This window comes from Protopterus annectens, chromosome 11.part0, assembly GCF_019279795.1.
Source record: "Protopterus annectens isolate FY-2018-M chromosome 11.part0, PAN1.0, whole genome shotgun sequence".
Classification (NCBI taxonomy): domain Eukaryota; kingdom Metazoa; phylum Chordata; order Ceratodontiformes; family Protopteridae; genus Protopterus; species Protopterus annectens.
The window spans coordinates 1357320695-1357327272 of record NC_056745.1 but is presented as its reverse complement, the minus strand read 5'-3'; positions in this window follow the sequence as shown (position 1 = coordinate 1357327272).

Genomic DNA, 6578 nt, shown 5'->3' with positions numbered 1-6578 from the left:
ATGTGTGTTTGCGGGTAGCCCTGCAGATGTCCTGATAGGGAATGATTTTGATAATACAGTACCTTGTGTGCATGCAGTTACCCACAGTCAGGCTTGGAGATAAGCATATGAGTCTGGAAGCCTGGGGAGACCCAGACCGCACACTTGAAGCCAGGACTGGTGAGGTGGCTATTTCAGAGAGGGAGCTACCCTGTAGCAGTGATACTGAAGGTGAGCCACAGCTGCTTGTGGGTACTGATGTTCCCTTGGACAGAGTGACTGCAAGGACAGAGGTGAGTAGTAGTACCCAGGCTGACAGTGAGGCACCACTGTCAGAGGATACCAGACTTCCCATGGAAGGGAAGCTGGAAAGAGGTACAAAGAGATAGTTGAGACAGGCTCAGCTCTCAGATCCTACATTACAAGGCTTGAGGCGGTAGCCAGGAAGATGCCTGATTCACAAGGAAAAGTGGAATCGGTATACTGGGACAAAGGGTTACTGTATAGAGAGTGGACCCCTGAGGGAGGGCTAGAGGGTGAGAGAATACAGCAGTTAGTAGTGCCCAGAGCCTACCATCTGGCACTTCTAGCCATAGTCCATGATATTCCCTTTGCAGGTCATATGGGCATAAAACGTACAAAGAGACATATTACCTAGGACTTCTATTGGCCTGGAATTTCCAGAGATGTAACAGGGTACTGCAGGACCTGTGAGCAGTGCCAAAATCTAGACAAGGCAGGAGACTGGTGAAAGCTCCTTTGATGCCTTTGCATGTGATTGAGGAGCCATTTCAGAGGGTAGCTATGGATACTGTAGGGCCTCTGAGTACCCCATGTTCCACAGGCAAAAAGTATATCCTAGTGGTAGTAGATTATGCTACAAGATACTCTGAGTAAGTGGCTTTGTCCTCCATTGAGGCAGAAAAAGTGGTAAATGCTTTGTTAGAGATTTTCAGCAGAGTAGGTTTCCAAAAAGAAATACTGACTGACAGAGGTGTCAATTTCATATCAGACCTGCTGGCTTGTCTGTGGAAGTATTGTGGGGTGAAGCACCTAAAGACCACCCCCAGACTAATGGTCTTGTTGAGAGGTTAAACTCTACACTCAAGTCCATGCTACGGGCATTTGCAGACCAGTTTAAGAGGGAGTGGGACAAATATTTGCCCCATCTTCTGTTTGCTTACAGAGAGGTTCTCCAGGAAACCACAGGTTTTTCACCCTTTGAGTTGTTTTATGGGCATAGGGTGAGAGCACCTCTAGACTTAATTCGTGATGAGTGGGAGGGTGAGTGTGAATCTCACCAGGAGGATGTTATGGCATATGTCCTAAACCTCAGGACAAGGCTCATGGAACTCATGGGCTTGGCCCAGGAGAACCTGGGAAAAGCCCAAGAGCAGAAAAAGGTCTGATATGACAGGAATGCTCGAGCTAGAGAGTATACTGCAGGGCAGCAGGTAATGGTTCTCATTCCTGTCAGACACAACAAGCTGCAAGCAAATTGGGAGGGAACCTACAAGGTGGTAAGGAAGGTCAGTGATGTTAACTACATGGTAGAACTGCTAGGCAGGAGCACAAACTATACCATGTTAACATGATGAAACCTTACCATGATAGAGAGGTTCTTGTGCTGAGTATTTGCAGTGAATTGTAGGAGGAGTCTAAGGGAGATCTGGTGACTGATCTCCTCACTGAGGCTCAGACTGACACCTCAGTGGAAGGAGTAGCAATGTCCCAGCAGCTATCTCCTTCCCAGGTTCGAGAAATCCAAGCAGTGTTACAGGAGTTTGTGGACATGTTCACTGGGAAACCAGGGTGCACCCACCTGGTGCAGTACCAGGTGGATACAGGATGCCAAAGGCCTATTAGGCAGACCTCTTACAGGGTGCCTGAGAAAGTCAAACAGACTCTGAGGGAGGAGATACAGGAAATGTTGGAACTAGGGGTAATTCAGGAGTCCAACAGTCCCTGGGCCTCCCCAGTGGTGCTTGTGCCAAAGAAGGATGGCAGCACTAGGTTATGTGTGAACTACAGGAAATTAAATAGTCACACAGAGTCAGATGCTTACCCCATATCTAGGATAGATGAAGCCCTAGAGCAGCTGGGTGGGGCTAAGTATCTTACCACCACTGGTCTTTCCAAGAGTTACTGGCAAGTACCCTTGACTCCCAGTGCTAGAGAGAGGTCAGCCTTTGTAATTCCTTTTGACTTGTATGAGTTCACAAAGATGCCCTTTGGGATGAAAAATGCCCCCAGTGACTTTCCAGAGGCTGGTAGATCATATTCTAGCAGGAGCATGAGGGTTTGCCCTTGCGTACATATATGATATTGCCATCTACAATCATTGCTGGCAAGAGCACCTTCAGCATGTCAGGGAGGTGCTCGGCAGACTACAGAGACCAGGGTTGACCATTAATCCCAGTAAATGTCAGGTGGGTATGGCAGAGGTCTCTTACTTGGGACATAGAGTGGGGAGTGGTAAGATCAGGCCAGTACCTGACAAAGTGGAAGCCATTCAGGCATGGCCTGCACCTGTTACCAAAAAGCAGGTGAGGGTATTTTTAGGGATAGCAGGGTACTACAGAAAGTTTGTCCCCAGTTATAGTACCATAGCTGCTTCCCTCACAGACTTGACAAGGAAAAACAGGTCAGATAAGGTAATGTGGACCACAGCATGTGAGCAGGCATTCCAGAAGCTTAAAGAAGCTTTGGGATGATACCTTGTGTTAGCCAGTCCAGATTACAGCAAATATTTTTTTGTGCAGGTGGATGCTGTGAACCATGGGGTAGGGGCTGTACTTAGCCAGATTTCTTCAGAGGGGGAAGAAAATCCAGTGGTTTATCTTAGTTGTAGGTTCCAACCCAGGGAGGAATGCTATGCAGCTGTAGAAAAGGAATGTCTAGCCATAGTGTGGACACTGCAGAAATGACAGCCATATCTGTTTGGAAGGAAATTCACTGTAGTTACAGATCACAATCCCCTAACATGGTTACATCAAGCCAGTCAGCAAAATGCCAAGTTGTTAAGATGGAGCCTAGGGTTGCAAGCATATGATACATGAGTGCAACACCATAGTGGGGTTAGCAATGCCAACGCAGATGGGGTAAGATATACTCAGATATACTCAACCCCCTTAAGCAACATTTCACAAGGGATACTTGAAAAACTAGCTTGAGTTCTCGGGGGGGGGGAAGAAATGTACTAAACTGAAAGGCTGTCAGCCTAACTAGATATAATTTTGTAAATAATTCTGTGTCATTGTAAATATTAATATGATCCACAGGGTTGTTTCCCAAATGTAAGAAACTGTGTTATGTGCTGAGGTTCAAAAATGTAACCACAGTGTACCTTGCTTAAAGAAAGCAGAAATGTGTATAAACCATATGACTGTGTGTGATCTCACGCTAGGAGACAGGATGTCTGGGCTAGGAGTTTCTTTCTATTGTCTTAAGACAGAGATAATTAATAGGTTTCACATGTAAAGTGTCTTTTATTGCTGTGACTTCCTGGCAGCTGCAAGATCACAAAGAAATGTTAAATTTTAAGTTCTGTGAGCCTAGGAATTTAAGCAGAGGTGACAAGAATGATGTAATCTGAAATGACTCAGCAGTAATGTGTATTATCAATTTAAGACTATCTCAGAGAGAAAGAGAGTACATTTTGTGTTTTGTTCTGAATCTGACAACAACTCACCAGCACTTTGCCTTGCTCCAAAGTATGTTATTTAGGTACAGTGACTTCTCTTAGAAACAGATAGAAATACAGTAAGATTAGTTTAGATGTTTTCTATATTTATGTGATAATGTCCTACTATGTTATTTTAAAGTATTTCCTGTGACTTCTGAACTCTAATGTCATTGTGTTGAGTTAATAAGTATTGTCTTGTGTGTTTATTATTTATTATTAAATATTTTTAAACCTTTTAACTGTGGTTGTTTTGTGTAGAGATAATTTAAGCTCCTAGAGTACTTGGATGTATTTGGTGATACTGTATAAGCCATTCCAATAGCCTTGCTGTTTGCCACACTTACTATTTGAATAACAGTAACATTACACAGTAGAATTGGTCACTCTTTGGGAAGGGCCTTATTAGTAGCTGATAAGTAGTGGTTGGTGGCAGTGATTTCTACCTTATGGACTGGGTAGAAGGGGCATAGCTAGTGAACCTGTCCCAGCATTCCCCAGAAATGGCTATGTGTTTGTATATGAATCAAATCTCAAAATGTGTGTACCAGCTACTTGGGCAGGAGCACATAGCACTGGTTGGACAGAGAGGGTGCTAAAGGTTTTGGCTTGACCACTCGGCTGAGATCTGAACCCGATAGCTGTGCCACTGAAAAGTCTTATTGGAGATCTGTAGAGAAGGGTAGAAACCAGACCCAGACTGATTGTGATCTCTGTGTGCTCTTAAGGGAAATTACACTTTACTGTGTATGTACTTGTTATCCTCCAAATTGGGACACCCCTCACTGCTGCGAGTGGTGAGGATTGAGGTTCCTTGATTACTGGGCCAGTGCACGGGCATCACACTAATCATAAAGTTTATGAAGTTGACAATTCTTTGTGGATTGTACAAAATGCAATGAACATTCAATCTTATTTTAAATAATAATAATTATTATTTTATTATTATTATTATGACTATTGTCAGACAACTCCAAAAGTAATAGTTATAATTTAAAGTAACAGCAGACTGCCTTATGACTTAGCACACTTTATTTCATCTTCCTGTACTGCAAAGAAATAATGTTATTTACAGCTTAACAGTTATTTGTCATGAAATACATTTCTAATGTTACATTAGTCAGTAACACTACCATAGAAAAGGTAATCTAAGCATAACTATTAAGTTTAACTATAGACATAAAAAACATAAAAAAATATGGCTTTTCTACTGGTTAAACCTGCACCTGACTGATGTAGCTAAGAAAACCATTGCTCAGTCCTACTTTCTTTTGGCACTCCCATAGGCATCAAACATATTTACATGCTTGCAAACCACACAGCAAACAGCGTTAGAGGCATACCCCCGCGAAGTAGCAAAATTGGTTAAACACATCTCACATAGGTCTCTTCACTGTCTCACCTTAAAACAACTTCAATAGTTGGAACTACAACAGTGCCTAATCTACACTCAAATAGTCACAGCTCATAATTTCATCTACAGCCCTGGTGATTGCCGCTCAATAGAAAACATCATTTGGCATTATTTACCAAGCAGAGAATTAAGCTCTAATGAAAAATATCTTCTGGACACCACAAATTCAAACAATGTTGCAGGAAATGCTCTCTATTCCAGTTATGTCACCAAATTTTGGAACAAATTAAGACACATTTCCTCAACTCCAGAACCTGTCCCTGCTATGACCCTACATAGCTCTCCCCTCCCCCCACACTCACATCACTCTCAGTTGATCCTACTCACACTCTTGACTCTCCCTCACTTGTACAGTAACAAAGAATTGTCCTGAGAAGTAGAAGACAAAAAAAAGAAAAAAAAATTCAATTTATTTTTTCTTTCAGTTATAATCTTCACGTGTAGTTGTTTATTTTTTACTATTGTTTGCTATTATTGTTTGTAGTACTTGCTTTCTTACTGTAATTTTATATTGTACTTTCTGGAGCTTTTCTCCTCGGGTCTCCACTGAAAATGGGACAAAATCCCAGTTGGAATAACCTGGTTAACAAATGTCAATAAATAAAAAAATAATTACCACTTCTGGTAAAAGAAAAAGACAAATTAAAAGGTTTCTAACCTAAATAAAAACAAAACACCTGATCGACTCCTGGCTGTGCTCATGTACCTCACCAGGATAATGTGGAACCTTCAAGCCACTTTGATATCTGTGAGCCACCTGGCTTATAGATACCGTAAGCACAAACCACAAACCACAAACAGCTGTACTGTCCCACCTCCATTTTTCTCAAATGTATCTCTTTTTCATCCACTTTCCCTAAATTCCCACTTTTCCTTCTCTTCTCTCCCTAACATCTCTTCCCAGTTTCTGACAATTTTCCCACTAAACTACCTCATTTTCTTCCAACTTTAAGATCAAGTTACACTATTTTAATTTTTTATAAGTTGAATACCTCTCAGAGATCTTTGTATTGATATCATGTATCATAGAATTCTGTATATTTAGGCAATAACCCGCAAGTGGGTGTGGGTATAGCAGGTTATAATGGGAAGAGACATGAATAGGGAAATTAATGAGTGAGTGATCAAACCATTCCAACCATGGGTAAATCCTGATAATGCCACACCCACTCATAGGTTACTGCCATTATACAATGACATTATTTAAGAAAGTAATTGCTTACCTTTCTTAGCTAATAATGCAGGAGAAGCAATGGAGAAAAGAGAATCTCTGTTGCTGTTTTTTTTTCTGTTGAGATTTTACGAGGGGCAGAGAAAAAACAGAAGGAAAATCAGATACATTTCAGTTTCTTTATTTTTGAGAATTTACCTGACTTATCTTCTGATTTACAATGTTTCTCAGCATATTCCTATCAAAAGTTCAACCGCTCAGTGGTTCTTCAGTGGCTGGACTTTATTCTGTTGGTATATGCTTGATTTACAACGGGCACACTAGTTGGGCTG